Here is a 21891-nt window from a genome sequence, read left to right on the forward strand (position 1 = left end):
TATATGATGTTTCCTGATTTATGTGTGTCGTTATATTAGATGTCAACCCTCATCTTCTCTCTCTCTCTACTTTCTTTCTCTATATATCCATCTCTGTAGTGGGCATGTCTCAATTGATACGTTTTAACAATTCGAGTCTCACTTAAAAAAAACAAAAAAACATAATCCCACAACCAAATCTAAAGTGAGTGTTGTATACATCCATCAGTTGACTTGAATGGTCATGGCACTTGGAAAGTTGACGAATCTTGACTCATGTTTGAAGTAGGTCAATAGCATATTCTTTTCTCTTCTCTTTTTTTTTTTAGAGAGATTTAGGGTGTGTGCTGAATCGTATGATGCTAACATTAATTGTACTAGAGGACATATATTTGAATCTTGATTTTCTTTATTTAAAATTTATATACAACTACACGTAACAAACTCATTGATTCGATTCTGGATATCTTGTATCATCGCATAATTTACATCTTAATTGTGGCTCAAGTTTTTTGCATTGATCTTTTCGACACTTAAATTTATATATATATATATATATATATATATAAGATTTGGACGTTATCATCGTAAGTATTTTATTTTCGTAATCTTGTTTAATACAATATGACAACATCTGTATATACTTGAGAATTCCTCTACTGTCCTATTACTCTTCTATTTAGGTATATGTTTAGGATTGTAAGATGCTAATTTTCCATATGAATGTCAAACCTAATATTTCAGGTTTATTCGCATTAGTTACGTACCTTTACTGGTTGCCTAGAATAGGTGAGAGTATTATAAATTATTGATACTTAAGTTTAAATTAGGTCAACAACTTATTCTTCTCTATTCTCGAAAAATTAGGGTTTTGTGCACGCGACGAGACGATAACGTTCATTATAAGAGAAAGCGAGAATTTAAATCTGAGTTTACTTAATGATATACTTTGATATAAATGTAAACCACCAATCACAAGCATATGTGTACAGTTGTAGAAATAAACTAACATTGTACGGTCTCCACATCTAATTACGACTTAATTTTTCGTACTTCTGTCATTCATTTGAGAATTCATTTCAAAATCTAGAATACTCTAAGTTGTGATTATTTTGCTTTTTTTAATTTGGTGAATGATTTTAGTATTTATTTTAGCTCACTTAATGGTGGTCAACCTCTGGTGTTGTTCTTGCCCAACTACTAAGTCTACTCTAACTAAAAGATGAACAGTATATATATATACCCATATTTAAAGTAGGTGTATATTACTCACATTTGTTTCTAAGTTGCTATTGTCCCAAGGGTCGAAAGTTAATTTCTTATACGGTAATAAAACATCAAAAAGATGCCAGGTAGTGGATGACTCACAAGAAAATCAAATTATTCCGTGTGGCAGCAAACATTGATGTGGCAGTTTGGATTTAGGGGTTTGGTAACTCTAGTTGATTATCTTCAACAAAAAAAAAAAAAAAAAAACTCTAGTTGATTATGGTTATGGTAGTAATTCAATTTTGAATTTTCCCTGCTTTTTTACTTAAATGCCTATTGATATGGGAAAGTAAGAATTAATTTTCATATTTCCTTTTTACTCACACAATAGAAAAACTAATTATTTTTGTACCCAATATGTATTGAGAAAGTCAACATTAATGATGTCATTTTAGTTAATACACATAGAAAAATATTACTTACTTTTATATGTTAACAGTTTAACAAATTTGTAAATTGATATGGAAGATTGAATATCAAGATTATAGTCATCATTTTAATATATTTATTATAGAATGAAGATGTCCGACCATGATTGGCCATAATGAATCAAGACATATCAAGAGGTTCCTTTTTTTTTTTTTTGTTGAAGAAGAGGTTACTTAGTTTTTTTTTTTTTATGTTGAAATTTCCATATAATTAAATAAGAAAACTATTACAGTACTTAGAAATTAAAAAAGAAGGGACATTCCTCCAGATCTTGGATCTGTTTTTCTTTCTTGCCCATTTAGCCAATTTGTCGGCTTGCTCGTTCTTCTGTCTTTTAGTGTGGCTAAAGAGAGCATGCTCTAGTCTTCCTTTGACTTCTCGAATTTTTTCCATGTAGACTTTAGATTGCCATTGTATGGAATGTCGACGATCTTGAATATGCTTGATGAGGTTGATGTTATCGCTTTCTATGATGATGTATCTATGATTATGTTCTTCTGCCCATTGTAGTCCTTTAAGTATAGCTAACGCTTCACTCTCTTCGTTGTTTCTTGCTCTAGCTGTGATGCCAATTGCTTCAATAAATCTGGATTCCGCATTGTGGTCTATAAGCCCTGTGCCAATGTAGGTAACTTGAGTATCTCTAATTCAAGTCCTTCTCCAATGCAACACTCTAAAAAACTCTAATAGATACACATGTCACACATACATTTAATAGGAAAAAGTGGTTGAGAAAGAAAGACTTTCTATTGGTCCAAAAATTAAATTTGATGACTAGGACACTTACGACCCTCAAAAGAGATCTCAAAAATAGAGTTTCTAGTTGAGACATCTTAGAGCATCTCCAATGCAAAATTCAAAAAACTCCCTATTCATCTTATGTGTCAAGTTCCAATTCAGATTCTCACTCCCAGGTGGCGAAAATAGATATCCTCAATTTTTTTTATGTCTCCAATGCAAAACTCTAAACTTATCTTATTTACTTACGTGGCATAGTTATTTTTGTATATAAATAATTAGTTATTTAGGAAATATAGAAGAATCGATTTCTATTGGTTGAAAATTAAATATTGATGAGTTGGACAATTAGAGATATCTCAGAACGACACTCAAGAATTAGAGCGTCCTCTTGAGATATCTCTATTCCACCATCGATACATCATCTTAGAGATTCAAATAGAGTGTTGCATTAGAGAGAATTTTTAGAGATATCTCAGAACGACACTCAAGAATTAGAGCGTCCTCTTGAGATATCTCTATTCCACCATCGATACATCATCTTAGAGATTCAAATAGAGTGTTGCATTAGAGAGAATTTTTAGAAAAAAACTCTAAAAATCATATGTGGCACTCAGAGTTTCGAAGATTGAGTGTTGCATTGGAGATGTTCTTAAAACTTAATGCTTCCAGATCATCTTAAGATCTCAATTGAGTTTTGCATTAGAGAGGCCATTGGAGAGGTTTTTTCTCAAAAAAAAACTCCAAAGTCCTAGGTGGCACTTAGGATTTTAAGATTGAGTCTTGCATTGGAGATGCTCTTATCCTGGAAAAGAGCTTTTCTATTTGGTGCTTGTAAACCAGGAAGTGTTCTTTGGGCCAAAGCCCATTGGGCTTCTCTTTCTCCCCTCCCATAATCATTGTTGTTGGTGAAAGATGTCTCGTATTACATTCAACCCACAAACTAAATTAGATTCGGGTTTGACGATGAGCAAATTACTAAAGTACTCACAATGTATATTCGACACGATAACACAATCAAAGTAGAAGACAATGTATATTCGACGAGAGAGAAATAGAGTTATATACCCTGTTTTGAAGTAGGTTGTCCCAGGCTTTGCCACTTAATGCGTAACGGATAATGAGCTTAAGAGTGTCAAGAGGGAAGTAGAAGACAATGCTGTAAATCCAAATAACAGCTACCCATCCCCATCCAATTCCTCAAACCCTTGCAAATTCCCAATTGGCGTAGGCGGCGATCAGCGAAGGAATCAATTGAGAAACTAAGAAGGCAGCCATGAGTAAAAAAACAGGTCGTTCGATAAAGGACCACCTTCTCGACCGGGTAACGGAAATAAGAGCTTGACTTACTATACTCTCTTGTAAGTATAGAGCCATTGTTAGTTCTTCTTTATTATCATTGATTGAATGTACCCCAAAAGTTTTCTGCACACAAGTTTGAAACTATTGAGAATGATAACCAGAGAAATGAAAGATGAATTGAAGAAAGAGGAATGAGTGATGAATTGAAGAACTTTTTTATTTCTTTTTTGTATATCCAACATGTCTACATACCAGAAAATATATAGCCTATACAAGATACTAAGTAAGGAAAGAATAATCAATGTATTGGAAAGAATGGTAAGATACTAAGTAAGGAAAGAATAATCAATGTATTGGAAAGAATGGTTGGCAATTAGCTAAGCCAGAAGATAATGCCTTGAAATATCTTCAATCAAATATTTCAAAATCCTCAATATTTTCAATCGAATATTTCAACATTCCCCCTCAAGTTGAGTAGTGGGATTTTCAATACTCAACTTGCCAAGAAAGTGATCGAAAATTTTTCCGCTGACCGCCTTTGTTAGTATGTCTGCGAGTTGATCTTCTGAGCGAACAAACGGAAGTTCAATTATCCCTGTTTCAAGTTTTTCTTTGATGAAGTGTCGGTCTACCTCAATGTGTTTTGTGCGATCATGCTGGACTTGATTCTCTGAAATTTGGATAGCTGCCTTGTTATCGCACAAAATTTTACTAGATTGGGATGGAGGATACCCGATCTCTGTCAAGAGTTTCCGTACCCATAGAATCTCTACTAGACCACGTGTTATTCCTCGAAACTCTGCTTCGGCACTTGAAAGAGCCACCACCTTTTGTTTCTTGCTTCTCCAAGTGACAAGATTTCCACCAATGAGGGTAAAGTAACCAGATGTTGACCTCCGATTTCCTTTATCTCCAGCCCAGTCTGCATCTGTATACACTTGGGTTTCAAGGTGTCCATTTGTCTTGAACAGAACTCCATGACCAGGTGTCCCTTTGAGGTATCTAGGGGTGTGCAGAAATAGACCGAACCAATCAAACCAAACCAATCCAAACCGGTCCAGTCGGTTTTCAAACCAAACCAAACAATGAGTGGTTTGGTACGGTTGTAGATTTCCAAAAACCAACTGGTTTGGTTTGGTAAGTGGATGTAATTTTTAGGAACCATTAAAACCAAACCGAACCAGTCAAGTTCAATTATTATACATAATTGTATTATATATTTACATAATTTTTTCTAAAATATATCTATCATATCTCTATAATTTCATACAAATACACATCTTTGATCAAGTTCTTGCCAGAAACAAGAATAACTATTACACATACAAAACAACAATACTACTACAATATAATGTCACTATCTAGAATTAGATTAAAACGATTCATGTATTACTAATATTAATGTTACTAGTTACTATAAAATATTTCGGTAGATGCTGCACATGTCATTAATGGTTCAAATGTTTTTCGGCGTATTATGTTACTTTGATCGTTTCTACAAGTTTTTAAGGAGCGTTGCCTTCATTTTATACGTCAATGTATGCAGAAAGTAACTCGATTCACCGATTTTTATGGAGAACAAATTGTTTTTATAGATGGTTTGGTATCCAGTAGTATCCAAACCACTTATGATGGTTTGGTTAGTAACCGAACCAAACCACGAGCGGTTTGGTAACGGTTTAAAAAATCACTAACCAAACCATGAGTGGTTTGGTAACGGATGACACCAAAATACCGGATACCGAACCAACGAACACCCCTAGAGGTATCTGATAATTCTCCATACGGCTTCTATATGAGTAACTTGAGGTTGATGCATGAATTGGCTCACAACTCCCACTGCGTAAGCAATGTCAGGCCGAGTATGTGAGAGATAGATTAATTTCCTCACTATTCGTTGATATTCTCCCTTGTCAGCTAGGTTAGCATTCTCCTCCATATCGAGCTTCTGGTTCACCATCGTAGGAGTATCCACAGGTTTGCAATCAATCATCCCTGTTTCTGCCAACAAGTCAAGGACGTATTTCTTTTGGCAGATGAAAATCCCTTGTCTTGACCTTAGGACTTCAATTCCAAGGAAGTATTTAAGTCTTCCTAGATCCTTCGTTTTGAATTCTTTGAATAGGTTTATTTTTAACCTTGTCGTCTCTTCTTCATCATTACCTGTGATTATCATATCATCAACATAAATAATTAGGCATGTAACGAGTTCATTCCTTCGTTTAAGGAACAGAGTATGATCTGAGTTACTCTGTTTGAAGCCATATTTTTTCATGGCTAAAGAAAACCGGCCAAACCAGGCACGAGGAGACTGTTTTAATCCGTACAAAGATTTCTTCAAGCGACACACTTCTCCAGGATTGGAATTTTCAATGAATCTAGGAGGGGCTTCCATATAGACTTCTTCTTTGAGTTCTCCATGCAAGAAGGCATTTTTTACGTCAAGTTTGAGGAGAGGCCAATCTTTATTTGCAGCTATAGAGAATAGAACCCTAATTGTGTCGATTTTGGCCACGGGAAAAAATGTCTCGGAATAATCAATTCCGTATGTTTGAGTGTACCCTTTTGCTACAAGCCGGGCTTTGTATCTTTCAATAGTTCCATCTGGCTTGTACTTTATAGTGAAGACCCAACGACATCCTACTGGTTTTTTTCCAGGAGGAAGGGTACATTTCTCCCATGTGTTATTTTTATTTAATGCATCCATTTCAACTTCCATTGCCTATCTACAGTTCTTAGACTCAAGAGCTTGTTCAACTGTAGTTGGAATTTCCTCAGAGCATAGAGATGTGGCAAAAGCTTGGGCTTCTGGAGATAAGTTTCCAGCTGCCACGTTTCCCATTGGATATCGAGAACTTCGAGCTTCTTTCTCGGGAGAGTATCTTTTTGGAGGGACACCTCTGTTGGATCTTGGGGGTAGAACGTAACTGGTTTGTTTAACCTGTGATGAGTCCTGTTCTGCCTCTTGGTTAGGTAAATCAGAAGTTTCAACTGTCTCATGATTTTCACAGTTAGTGGAAGAATCAACATACTCTTGAGTTTGAGAATTACTTACCTCTGACGCCAGGTTGGGAGAGTCATTGTTAGTGGTACTGTCTTCAAGACTAGTGGATTGTGACGTGGGTTGTGACAAGGTTTGTGCTTCGTGATTAATTTCTTCTGAGGATGGCATCCATTTTATCCAACTCAATGTGTCATTGTTCGCCTTATCCCCCTGACCAGTGTGTTGGGTATTATAGAAGTATTCGGTTTCGAGAAAGTCACAGTTCATTGTGGTGTACATATGACGTGTGTTCGGGTTGTAACATCGATAACCATGTTGATTGACTCCATAACCGACAAATACACATTTCTCAGCACATGCATCGAGTTTGGAACGATCTGTTTTTGGTAAGTGAACAAACACAGAACAACCAAAGACACGAGGTTCAAGAGTAAGGATAGATGGGGGTTTGTGGAATTTAGAGAGGGTTTGAAGAGGGGTTTTTAAGTCAAGAGCTCTCGTTGGAAGACGGTTCATAAGATAGGTTGTTGTGACAAGAGCTTCAGGTCAAAAAGATTTCGGAACTTGGGATTCAATCATGAGTGCCCGGGTTATTTCTAAAAGGAAGCGATTTTTTCTTTCAGATACCCCGTTTTGTTCGGGGGTATGGGCGCATGAGGTTTGATGAATTATTCCTTTTTCCTGACAAAACTGTTTCATGGAAGTATTTACAAATTCCCCCCCATTATCGGACCTAAGAATATGGATATCTTTCTTGAATTGGGTTTTAACCATGGCATAGAAAAATGTGAATTTTGAGAAAACTTCTGATTTATTTTTCAAAAGATAAATCCAAGTCATGCGGGTGCAGTCATCAATGAATGTTACGAAGTAACAGAAATTTTGCCGCCCCACAAGTTTTGCTGGCCCCCACACATCCGAATGAATTAATAAAAAAGGAGAATCAACTTTAGTGTCATTTGATTTGAAAGTGTGTCTATGACTCTTAGCCAAAAAACATGTCTCACAATTCAAGACTTTATTTATTGGAAATAATTCAGGAAATAAACGATGCAAGTACCCACTGGATGAGTGTCCCAATCTTCGGTGCCATAACCAAGCTTCCCTATCTGTAGATCCATGAGCTAGCATCACAGTACCTTGTCGAGTCACTTCATCCACATAGTATAGTCCTTGCCGCTCAGTATCACGCCCAATGATCGTTCCCGTCCTAATGTCCTGTAAGATACTGAAGGTAGGATGCATTAACACAACACAATTGAGCTCTTTTGTAACATGACTTATCGATAGCAATTTATGAGATAAGGATGAAACATAGAGGCAATTTGATAGTTTCATGTTTGGTGAAACTTGAATAGTCCCTCCTCCTTTTACTTCAAGACTTTCTCTATTTGCAGTATGAATTTTGGATCTTTGTGGTTTTGATATTGAGCACATGTCAGATATTTCGTAGGTCATTGTATCGGTAGCACCACAATCAAATATCCATGAGTTTATTTTTTCCATTTTTTGTTGCCATATTAACTTTCCCAATATTAAAAGAATTTTTTGACTCCTTTTTATCCAAGTTAGAAATGTGAGAGGTATTGTCTGTAACCTCTGAACCTTGCAATTCATTTAATAAATCAAGGATTTTTGGACTAAAAAATAGAGGGTTCAGTACTTTCATTTTTGAGTTATTGGGTTTAAAGAATGTAGGTTGAGAGAGTGAAGAGTTTGAGGTGTAATCCTCAAACCCAATACCTGTGATACCATCTCCTGGTTCTTCTTTCACAGCCGCAAAACAACATGAGCCTCCAAGATTTCCTTTTTCTCGACTTCCGCTGGTTTTTTGATTGCCCACGGCGGCAGCGGCCTTGCCCTTTTTGTGTCCGTCAGCCCACCATTCTGGGTATCCCACTAGTTTGAAACACTGTTCTTTCGTATGTTTGGCCATGCCACAGTGGTCGCATCTTAACTTGTTTTTATCAACCCGGGATGATGACAGATTGAGTTACTGGTCTGACCGACGGCCTCTAGAAACGAGCCCTAACCCATCGGGATCACTTGTTGAGTTTAGACCCGATCCCACCCCTTATTGTATGTTCCCGAAGATGCTTTGATGTGCGCTTTCCTTTCGGACATCAGCGTAAGCGGCTTCGGCGGACGGCAAGGGATCCCACCGGAGGATCTCCCTTTTAAGGGAATCATACTTTCGGTCAAGAGCATTAAGGAATTGAAAGAGTTTGTTTTCAGACCTGATTTTATTGTAAGTGGCGATGTCGGTAGAACACTTCATCGGGTTCGGGTCTCGGCGTTCTATTTCTCCCCAGATACCCTGCATAACTATCCAGAATTCTTCCAAAGGTACACCATTTTGCTTGAGCTCGTTTGCTTTAACATGGAGATCGAAAGTTTGAAGTTTGTCTTTGCCACTACTATACGTAACTGAAAGAGCGTCCCATAGTGTTTTTGCTGTGGGAAACTCCGTCAAGTTGCAAGCGAGGGTTGGTTCAATACTTTGGATGAGCCAGGAAAAAACGATCAAATCATCTTGTTCCCACTGTTCATCAACGGGTTCTGGTGGATTTTGGGTGAGATGATTTAACAACGCTTTTGATTTCCCCCCTATGGCTACTCGTATCATTCGAGCCCATAAAGGGTAGTTTTGGCTTGTGAGATTGAGACTAATCATTAGACTATCAGAAGGATTTGATTTTGTGTTCTGGGTTTGGGTTTGAACTCCATTTTTAAGGAGATTGACAATCTGGATGGCCAGATTTTTGGTATCTTCTTCAGACATTTTTGTTTCGGTAGATGATGAGCACAACAGGTTTTTTTTTTTTTGAATCACAAACACTGCTCGGATACCATATTGAGAATGATAACCAGAGAAATGAAAGATGAATTGAAGAACTTTTTTATTTCTTTTTTGTATATCCAACATGTCTACATACCAGAAAATATATAGCCTATACAAGATACTAAGTAAGGAAAGAATAATCAATGTATTGGAAAGAATGGTAAGATACTAAGTAAGGAAAGAATAATCAATGTATTGGAAAGAATGGTTGGCAATTAGCTAAGCCAGAAGATAATGCCTTGAAATATCTTCAATCAAATATTTCAAAATCCTCAATATTTTCAATCGAATATTTCAACAGAAACAAACTTCGGTTGTTCATTATAAGCTAAGTAGTTGGGCTTGCAAGTAACTTGTGAGCCCAAAGTAAGTGGTTAGGCCGCACGGATGGGCCCCGTTATGGACCTGGGTTTGGTCGAACCAAGCCTGAGAGGGGACCCTACTTCCTTAGGTTACTAGTGTAGTAACTATTTGGTTTGTTTGGATGAAATTTGGAAATGGGTAGTTAAGTAAAGTTGCTTACAGTAAAGAAATCAGTCTCGACCGTAACCCAAAAGAAGACGACAATCATAACGGCAAGGTATGTACCAAGGACAACATCGGTAGCGAAGATCTCCTTGAGTTTCCATGAATCTGGCATAGGAGATGGAACAATTCTATCCTTGGAAATAGTCATGATAGTTCTGTCATTAAGAATTGCAATAATCAAAACCACGAAAGGTGAGAAATCGAACTTCCAAATCAAAACAATCAACATGAAACCCAAAACAATCTAATAGTGATAGAAGCTGCATATATTGTATAGTTCTTCATCCTCTGGAAGATTGCTCTACTTGTTAAGACTGCACTTATGATCACACTTAGACCAGGCTCTGTTAAGACAATGTTCTAAGCTCCTCTAGCTGCATCTGTTGCATCTGCAACTGCAATTCCAATATCAGCTTTTTTTAGAGCAGGAGCATCATTCACACCATCTCCGGTCATACCACAAATATGTTTCTTCTCCTGCAATTTCTTCACAATTTCATATTTATGTTCAGGGAAAACTCCAACAAACCCATCAGCTTTTTCGTTAAGTTCATCAATGGGAATTGAAGCAATTAATTCATCTTTAGATTGACCAAGAAGGGAAGTAGATGCGTACATATTAGTTCCCATACCAAGCCGACGATTAGTTTCTTTACCAATGGCAAGTTGATCACCAGTTATCATCATGACATTAACTCCAAGATGAAGAGCACGACGAATGGTTTCAGCATTGTCATGCCTTGGTGGATCAAACAGAGGCAGAAGACCTAAAAACTCCCATGGAGCTCTCGGACTTTCTTTGTTCTTCTCTGGGACTGTTTGTCTTGCTACACCTAATGATCGAAGATTTCTCTCAGCGGATTTGTCAATGACTGTGTGGGCTCTCTTCTTTACTTCTCCTTTTAGGTCACATAGCTCAATGATCTGTTCGGTTGCACCCTTGCTAGCGCTAAACCAGTTTCCTTCACCATCGTAGTAAGTAATGGCAGTTCGGTTTTTGAAAGGATTAAAGGGTAAGAAATGAACTTCATGAATACCTGCGCGAGCTTCTTTCGGATCACCTAACATATTAACAATGGAAGTGATGTAGACGCAGCGGAATTAAAACAAGAACAATAAAATAAAAGAAGAACTGTAAAGAAAACGATAAATAAACTAAAACTTAATTAACTTCAATGGTTTTTCTCTTCAATCTGAATGTCAATAATAGACTGGACCTCTTTTTATAGACTACTAAACTTTCCTAGATAGACACAAACTAGACTTTCCCAAATAACAGAGATACTAAAATAAAGAAACTTCCTAAACCTAGATTCATTATGAATCATACTTAAATTAGGACTCTTACTAAACTGCTAATCTTTGGCCGACTAGGCCATGACCGTGAGGCCTTGTGGGGCCGTCTTAGATTCACATGCATCAGCTCCCCGTTCCCCAGAAGGTTCGTCCCGAACCGATTCGACGAAGAAAACAAGTTGACGCAGCCGCATACGATGAACTCTGTCATGGCGATCCGTAATTCCCACTTCGAACGAATTTTGCAAAGAATGCGAATGATACATATTTGCAAGAAACCACCAACCTTAGTCTCATATTGCAATGAGTGTCGCACAATTAGTTTTGGTGAATAAACAACATTCATCTTGCCATCTTCCCACGGTAGACTCAACCACTTAATACGTTTCAAGAAAGTGGTAAGTAATACGAGCAAATCTGAAGTAAGAGCAATTGTAGCTAATTTACAGGATTCCTCGTCAAGGGCCAAATTGGAAGCATAACCAATTCCCAAAAAGTTAACGATGTTGAAACATGTAGCATCGATATGCCACTCAAAAACGGTCGTCCCACGTTCATCTTCATGAAGTTTATAGAATATAATTTCATCATAATACGTCAACTTATGAAATCCCCGAGGTAATATATCATACTATCGACAAACTAAAGTTGACAAATCCGTGTATGGAAGCTTAGGGTCGATTTGGTATTCACTAAGGATTCCTACCACATAGTTTTTAATAAGCCCTCGCCAGATATCGTTTTCTAAATAAATCTCCTTCATCGTATCATCAAATTCATCGGCTTCCGTTAACCAATTACTATCCAACCACTGAATTGCTTCTTCATTGACATCTTCAATTTTTTTCTTATCATCTGCTCCGAGTTTAACATCAATCTTCTCATCCGTAATTGTATTCCTCGTGTTATAAGTATAATTCCAAAGAGCATTCTTTGATTTCACTTTCTTCATGTGTTCTTCGTCTTCTGACTTGTATTTCTCGGCTTCGTGACCCATATTCTCCATTCCTTCATTCGATAACCTTCCGTCCCTTTTCTGTAGATCAGTTTCTACATCATCATTATCATTACAAAGTTTCGCCATGTGCTCAGAAAGCAATTGATTATCACGTTCGCTCACAACTCTTGCTGCCTCCTTCACAACAAGTTTTCCCGTGTGACTATCAATTGCTTCAGTGTAAGCTTTGATTTCATTGTTATGAACAGTTATTCCCTGGTCCTTGTCAAGAGTCTGGGTGGTTAAAACATAGAGTGGAGGTGCCACCAGTTTAATTTTTACAGAATAATCAGCATTACTAGCGGCGTCATCTTTTCTCATAGCTTCCTGAATGTGAAGAACCCCATCACACTGGAAACGTTTCATTACAATATCTTCATGAATTTTCGTTGGTTGTGGAGTCATTCTCCTCCCTATGTCTTTTATAAGAGAATCTTTCATCTGGTGTCAAAGAAGGTAGCACTATAGTCATCTCTTGCCCATCAAGATCAACTTCTTTAACTTCACGGGTAAGCCTATCCAGAATACAACCAGGATCTGCCACAATTAGTTTTAATGTCTCAAAAGCATGCCCATATTTGTGATACAAAGGCCAACCTATATGGATGTAGAGATCCTCTAGATCGAGTGATAGAGTCTCGACAACATGACGCATAATAGAGCGAACAAGGTTGCTCTTAGCATACCTTTCCTCACAAGTCTGAATACCTTCTTCCGCAACTCTTTTCTTACTAAAATCGATATAACCTTTTTCTTTATCAACCCTAAGAACCATAACAGGTTCTTGAATACCTACCTTGATCAAACTACTCCCACTACGAATACGATGATGAGAGAGTGCAGAAAAAGAAGACTGGGCATCAACTAATCCCGCTTTTTGGATTTCATTATTAGGATCAATTTCAAAAACTTTCTTAGAAGTATGAATAACTTCCTCATAATCACCTAAACCTCCATGAGTAGCCCAGAGACGACTATAACCTTTAAACCAACCCGGTTTAAGTTCTACCATCGTATTTGAGAGAGAAATAGGTGATGTGGGACATAACTGATTCGGAAAAAATTTATGATTCGAAACAACTAATTCTTCTCCCGGAATTATATACGGATCAAATAAATTGTCGGAGATTGTGTTATCCAATTGGATCTCTTCTTCCTTATCCGTCTCATCAAAATTTTCTTCCTCCATTATTGAAAAACTATGATTTTTTTTATCAAGAACCCCTCCTTCAATATTATCAATCTTAGTGATTGAAGTAACTTCGGAGAACTGTCTTCCAGATTCAATTTTTGTTTCGACACATGACAAATATTCATCGAGAGGAAGAAAACCATACCTGAGGATGCTTTTCAACGTCGTCCAATCGTCTATGATTTGTTTTCCTTCGTCAATGAGTCTCCATTGCATTGCATTGAATTGTTCATAAATTCTTTCAGACATATGTTGTTCAACCAAAAAAACTTTATCATTGTCATGAACTTCTTGATTTCTGAACTAATCTTCCATGCGTTGAATCCAGAAATTTATATGGAATTGACCTTCGAAGAGTGGAATTTTATAAATTTGATGAATTTTTTTTTCATCCTTCCAATCCATATAAAATTGAATTGTATCTCTAATTGGATCCCAACATAAACGTGGAAAATTTTTGCAACATTCAAGAGGAGATGTATCCATAGATATTTTTTTTTTTTTTTTGAGAAAAAAAATTCCAGAATTTTGATGGCTCTGAATACCACTTGATGTAGACGCAGCGGAATTAAAATAAGAACAATAAGATAAACGAAGAACTGTAAAGAAAACGATAAATAAACTAAAACTTAATTAACTTCAACGGTTTTTCTATTCAATATGAATGTCAATAATAGACTGGACCTCTTTTTATAGACTACAAAACTTTCCTAGATAGACACAAACTAGACTTTCCCAAATAATAGAGATACTAAAATAAAGAAACTTCCTAAACCTAGATTCGTTATGAATCATACTTAAATTAGGACTCTTACTAAACTGCTAATCTTTGGCCGACTAGGCCATGACCGTGAGGCCTTGTGGGGCCGTCTTAGATGCGCCTGCATCAGGAAGCATCGATGGCATCTTGGTTTTCAGTCCTAGAAATTTTTCAGGGAATAAGGGGAAATCAAACATTGTTTCTTCTTGTTCTTCTTCTTCATCATCTTCAACTCCGACCACCATTTCCGACCACCATCTCCGGCCACCATCTCCGCCACAACCACCACCATGTTCTTCCTCCTCACCCCACTCTCTCTCTCTTTTAGTTTGTCTCTCTATCTCTGCTCCTCTATCTTTTAGACCTTCGAATACAAACCCTAACTCTGTTTCTGACCCACGAAATCTGAAACTGTTAGAGAGAGAGTTTAGGGTGAATGATGAAAACATGAACACCCAAAAATCTGTTCCTGTCAAATTTATTCTTCTATTTCCTTGCAGAGTTTGTCTTAGCACCATTATCAACAACAAATTGAAGAAGAAGAAGAACATAAGTAAAATTAATTCAAACCTTCCTATTTATAGTAATAGCTTCTGTACTACTAGTAGTAATGATAATGGTGGTTTTCTAGGTCTTGATAAAGAAGCAGTAATATGTGAGATACTGATTAGATTACGAGTTAAATCACTTATTCGCTTGAGTTCAGTCTGTAAACGATGGGATTCCATAATTCATAAAGATCATGACTTTGCTATTTCACACCTTAGGAGATCAAAACTACAAAACCCTAGTCTCTTTACTAACACCCAACCACCACCAATGCGAACGACAACAACAGGAAGATTTGATGAAACCCCATGATTATTTTGTGTTGACATCTGACTTTATTGAAAATGGTAAAGGAGCACATATTCATACTCTAAAACATTTGGATTTTTGTGATGATGGTGGTGGCCGGATTTTGGTGAAGATGGTGGTGGTCAGATTCCGGCAACCCTTACTGAAATGGAGAAGAAATGATCAAAAAAATTTGCTTTCCCCCTAACAATTAGAAAATATACTGGTCAACTTTAGTTGACCAGTTTTTGACAAAGTCTTCACACCCCCGAAACTATTTTGATTTCTCCAAAGCGTTGGCCTTTGTTTTTCCTCCCATATAAGATGTTTGTCTAGTTTCAAAATCATTTTGCGGCTTGACTGAAATACCGAGGAAGAAGCTAAGTGGGCCGAGGTCTTTCATAGCAAATTCGGCAGACAGGTGGGACATAAGAGTGGTCCGTAGAGTGTCGGATGATGTGACAAGAACAATATCATCGACATAGAGTAACAAATAAGCTACCTGAGATCCCTGGTGAAAAGTAAATAAGGAAGCATCACACTTACTCTGCACAAAGCCCAAAGTGAGAACAAAATCTGTAAACCGTTGGTACCACGCCCGGGGTGCCTGTTTCAACCCATATAAAGACTTCTTGAGTCGGCAGACATGATCAGGAAAGTCTGTGTTACGAAATCCCATAGGCTGATACATATATACAGTCTCGTGTAAGTGGCCGTGAAGGAAGGCATTAGTAACGTCCAACTGGTGTATTTGCCAAGACTGAGATAAGGCAATAGAAAGCACCGTACGTATAGTGGCCGGCTTAACAACCGGACTGAACGTCTCGCCACAGTCAATACCAACCTGTTGTAGGCGGCCATCACAAACTAACCTCGCCTTATAACGTTCCAAAGACCCATCTGATTTGAACTTGTGTTTAAATAGCCACATGCTTCTGATGACATTCATGTTTGGTAACCTCGGTGTTAATTCCCATGTCTCGTTCTTAATAAGAGCATGGTATTCGTCAGTCATGGCGTTATGCCATTCCGGTATGGACAAGGCCTCGAACGGGTTTTTGGGTAGGGGGACGGTGGTGGAAACATGTAGATTTAGTCGAGCTTGAGGTTTGGTGATGCCATCCATGGCGCGAGTGCGCATGGTGCGGGTGGGTGGTTGGGTTTGAACCGTGGTGGGTTGGGTTGGAGTGATCCTGGTATGGTGCTGGGCCGTAGGGATGGGCTGGGTGGTTTGGGCCGAAGAAGGTGATTGTGGTGGTGAGTTGTGGGCTTCAGTGGATGAGGAAGGTGTTGGGTGAGTGTGGGCCGAGGGGTTAGGTGTGGCAGATTGGGCCGAGGGGTTTGGATGATCAGTGAGGGTCGGTGGAGTGTGGGATAATGAGTCGACATGGGGCCAAAGGACGGGTGGGAACTCAGATAAAAAATCATAGTTCGGTGGTGGTTGGATGGTGTTGGCAAATGGGAAGGTGGTCTCGTCGAAAGCAACATGCCGGGATATGATAATTTGTTTGGTTTTAAGGTTGAAGCATTTGTAGCCACGGTGGGTGGATGGGTAACCTAAGAAGACACACGGGGTGGACCGTGGGTCGAGTTTGTGGATGGTAGTGTTGGGAGTCAACGGGTAGCAGAGGCAACCGAAGACTCGGAGATGGTCATAAGAGGGTGTGCGGTGATATAGGATTTCTGTGGGTGTTCTATTTTGTAGGTGTTTGACCGGTAGGATATTGAGAAGATAAGTGACGGTTTCAAGAGCATGGTGCCAAAATGTATTAGGTAGAGATGCATGAGTGAGAATCGTGCGGATCATGTTATTGATCGTACGAATCATGCGTTCCGCTTTGCCGTTTTGAGATGACGTGTGAGGACATGACCGTCGAAAGAGGATACCATGGGAGGAGAAGAAGGTGATGAAAGAAGAATTTATGTATTCGGTGCCGTTGTCACATTGAAATGTTTTTATGGGTCGCTCAAATTGAGTTGTTATTTGCTTGTGAAAGTGACAAAAGGTGGTATAAACTTGGGACTTATTTGATAATGGGTAAGTCCACAAAAAATTAGTAACATCATCAAGCAAAAGAATATAATATCGATGTCCATTAGAACTCAAAATGGGAGAAGTCCATAAATCACTATGAATTAAATCAAACGGATTAAAAATACGAGTAGTAGAGCTAGCAAAGGGTAGTCTAATACTTTTGCCAAGTACACAAGATTGACAAATATTATTATTGAAATTGGAAAAGTTGACGAAATGATTAGACTTTAAAGATTGTAACGGTGCACGCCCAGGGTGTCCAAGACGTTGGTGCCATAGAGAGGAGGAGATAGCAGCAAAGGTGGAGGGAAAGGTGGTGGTTCCGGGCCCGAGCACAAGTGGATAAAGATCACCGCTGCTGTTGCATCGGAGGATAGGGATCCGGCTCTGGTAGTCCTTCACAAGAAAACCAAACGGGTCAAATTCGACAGAGACAGAGTTGTCGGTGGTGAATCTACGAACTGAGATTAAGTTTTTAATCAATTTAGGTGCATAAAGTACATTTTTGAGCACAAGTGGTGGGAAGGGTGGGGATAGGGTTTGGTTACCATGTCCAAGTACCGGGATGGTTGAGCCATCACCAACGATTATTTGTTGTCCCATACTATTATTAGAAAAAGAATCGAAGTTAACAGAGGTATTAGACATATTACCTGTGGCGCCTGTATCCATGTACCCGGTTGGCTCTTGCGTGTTGTTGAGCGACATAGCATGTAGAGCTTGATCAATATCTGTCGGAGTGTAAGCCGTATGATACGATTGTGACGGTTTGGACCCGAGGAGGCCGGCTCCACTGTTGCTGCTGGTATGTCGATTAGTGGACGTTGGGTAAGGGCAGGGAGGTGTGCCCCATGATGAAGGAGACATCTGCTGTTGATGGGCCTGCTGTTGAGGCTGACCAGGCCATGGGCCGTAAGGGCTAGGAGGCCAGAATGAAGGGTAAGGAGCAGCCCAGTAGTTGTAGCCACCTTGGCCTCGTCCGCGACCCCATGATTGTCTGCCTCGCCCACGTCCACGTGAACGTCCACGGCCCCGGCTTCGATCGTACATAGGGTCTGTTGGAGATTGAGAGAAGGTGGGTCGGGTGGTGGTGTTCAAAGCTGTACCGGCTTTCTGTGAGGCATGTAGGGCTTGTTCTGCCTTTTGAGATTCGATCATGCAAAGTTTTGAACGAGCCTTGTAAAACTGAGGTAACGGCTCTTGTCCTTGAATAATGGTGCCGATGCTTTCGTACTGTTCAGTGAGCCCAGCGATGAGTTGCAACACAAGATCATCATTATTGACCGGGTGGCCGACACTAGCCAATTGGTCAGCCAAAGTCTTGAGTTGTTGACAGTAGGCTGACATGGTTTGAAAGTTTTCAAGACGGGTGTTTGTAAAACGGTGGCGGAGATGAATAGCACGAGCACTCTTGTTATCTTGAAAAAGATTTTCGAGAGTAGTCCATGCTTGGTGGGTTGTTTTATTCTTTCCTGGTTCGATAATGGTGTGAACGAGGTCTTGAGATATCGTGCCATACATCCATTGAAGAACAATGGAGTCGAGTCTCTCCCAGGCCTCGTCGGTGGATGTTGAATGAGGTAAGAGGTGATCATAAACCTGGTAAGCTTTGCAATGGATTTTGAATAATTCCGACCAGGAAGGCCAATGGGCGGTGTCTATCTCGAGTTTGATAGGGATGAAGTTGGTGATGTTTGAGACAGTGGTGGCTGGGTGTATTTTATCCATGGTGGTCTATTGTGGAAGAAGGGTGAGGAGAGAAGATTCAATAAAGGGTAATAAAGAGGTGAAGAGGGATAGAAGATGAGGAAGGTGGTGGAGATTTAGGGGAGGACAGCCAGGGAAGAGGAGGCTGCCACCGGATTAGGGAAGGATTAGGGTTCCTGGTTCTCTTGATACCATGAAATGAGAGGATCCTTGCCTCTTCCCCTCTTTGGGTATCCATTATATAATGAAATTACAATCCCATATTTTGGGATGATTACAATAGATATGGCAACAATATAAATTTACAAATCATTACTATAAATATAAATATAGATGCCTTACCTATTACTAATGTTCACCCATACTAGAGCTTCGAATTTCGATAGTGTCGGTAAGACCTATTTGATCGCCATCATTGTAAGATACGAAAGCTATCATCATCCAAATTGTCATTGTGATAGGCGGTTTGTGGAAAAGGTAGTTTGTAATTGGTTTCTATATTTTGGTTACCAATTCCTAAGTCGGTTTTAGACATTACTATTATGGAAGGTGGATATAATATATATAGGAGGTTTGAGTGTCTATCAATTCACAACACACATAACAACTATTCATTAAAGAGAGAGAGAGAGTAGAGTAGGTGAGAGAGATAGAAGGTTATTTCTATTCAGTACTGTCTTGGGACGAAATTGCGAGTTGTGTGAGTCGTCTTCGTCTATTTTTCAATAAAGTTTTCTTGGTTGTCCGAGGGCGTAGGCTTTACGCCGAACCTCGTTAATTTTGTTTGCATATTTAGTTTTTGGCGTAGCTTTTCGATTAATTTTCATTATCGGATCAATTTCTAGGATAGGTTTGATAGCTTCCGCGAACGTTTAGTACTAACAGTCATTCTTGTTGATATCATTACATTATAAATAAACATCAAGTTCACAAAATCCTAATTGATTTGAGTGTTTTGGAAGGTCCTTTTACCTTTTAGTAGTGACTTCCATGGACGTTTTGAGCTACTTGATGATGAAGTAATATTTGACTCACGTCCATTTTGAGTATCATACAAGTGTTCCAGTGAACTTACAAATCTTTTAACAATTCAAAAATATATTGTTTAAAATTATACATATGTGACCGTAATGTTAAAATTGTCATAAACATTATATACTAATATAGTTGCGCCCTATACTTTTACTTGCGAATTATACAAGTGTTCATAATGAACTTACAAATCTTTTAACAATTGAAAAATAGGTTGTTCAAAATTATATATATGTATATGTCATCGTAATGTTAAGATTATCATTTTGCTCATTACTGTATCGTAAATTAAATAATGACGACAATCAACAAAAACTTGAGTCATATCATATAATTTGGTTAATAGCAGTTGTTTAGTAGGATAATAAGTACCGAGTGATAAATGTATAAAATACTTTCAGAAACTCTAAAAATAAATATCATTTTTCAAAAGCAAACATGTCTAAATGAGATTGTTTGTTATATCCAATAAAATCAAGAATTACTTCTTCATAAGCACGGTATGATTCTATCATTAATATGTTGCAATTTAGTGAGTAGGTTCATACACCATAAAGTTTTTCTAGCTCAAATTTTTATCTCGGCACATTTTATTACAAGCTTGCTATTTAGCATTTGAATTACTGTTATGACTAAGAAAATTCAAATTTTTTCAATAAAATTAAGATTTCTTGTCTCTTCCAATTGTTGTAGTACCATCTTGAACAACTGAACTAATAATATGACAAACACATCTAACATGCTTTAGTTTTTTACCATAAAACTCATTAACTTAACATTTTTGAAATAATGTCGTTGCATTTGTTTTAGTGGTGGCCTTATCAAAAGTAATATTAATACATTTATCAATAACACCATAGTCTCTGAATATGCTAGATATGCTTCAATATATTTGATCATCATAATGAGAACAACCACACAAACAAAGACCATTAATACGCTAAACAAAATTCAAGAACTATAATTAATATAATGTGTCGTTACAACTAAAATAACCACATTTTTTGCAATTATTCCGACATATTCAAACTTACATTTAGTCTATTTATATCATCCATATTTGGTTTATTAAAAAGAGTTATGCAGTCATTCCTGACAGTATGGCTAATAGTTTTATGATATAGTTGTTGAACATCCTGATATTTATACCGAAACTGGTCTGGTGTTTCTCTCCCATGATACAACAACTATACATTTTAGTTTGACGACTAAGAATACTTCGAATCCCCAAAAGCGTGCGAACTTTGAACAAGTAGTTAGAACGAATAACGAATTGAATTCTTAACATTCTAAATGCTTGTGTAACTATAAATGTAAATGAAAAGTTTAAGATATTATTTGGTGGATTCTAGTTGGTATGTATAGGAAGGTTGGCAGCACTTCGCATGGGTGCTTATAGACTAATGGATGCTTCCCAACAATCACGCTCGATAGTTAACTTTCGGGTGCGATCTGGATCATTATATTCAAACTACAAAGCGCACCACTAAAGTGCCCAATGTACCCTGAATGCCAATTAACCCAAGTCACCTTCACCCATGCGTGTTTGCCTGTTTGCACTTTGCATGGTACAAACCACGCAAAGCACTTTATTATTTGAAAGAATCTACCCTTAACACATGGAAGATTCTATATAAGGAACTAAATACGTTCTCAGTACCAAAGTAATTTGTTGATACCTCATTCATATGGAATCGGATTTGGACGAACTATAGGTTTAAATTCAAGAGCGCGAAAAGAGAAAACCCGACGAGACATCGCGCTCATAATTTAGATAAGTCAAGGTCCCTTAACTTGAAAAATACCGGTCCATCTAATGCTTTTAGCTAATATCCGATCCAACAAGATGAGCAAGCAAGATTAAGTACCTAAAAAGGAGAGGAGGCGGAGAGATGGTGGTGCTGGTGATAGTGAAGAAGATGAATGTTTTAATGGGACTACCAC

General features: G+C 38.1%; 1 pseudogene; it reads right to left on the reverse strand.

Annotated features, from left to right (window-relative positions):
* Window positions 1-3166: 3166 nt before the first annotated feature.
* LOC147537212 (plasma membrane ATPase 2-like) lies at window positions 3167-13573 on the reverse strand (annotated as a pseudogene).
* Between the last annotated feature and the right edge of the window lie 8318 nt (window positions 13574-21891).

Source organism: Eschscholzia californica, unplaced genomic scaffold (assembly GCF_041429995.1).
Source record: "Eschscholzia californica isolate CP2 unplaced genomic scaffold, dmEscCali1.0.p SCAF_5, whole genome shotgun sequence".
In the NCBI taxonomy this organism is placed as follows: Eukaryota; Viridiplantae; Streptophyta; class Magnoliopsida; order Ranunculales; family Papaveraceae; genus Eschscholzia; species Eschscholzia californica.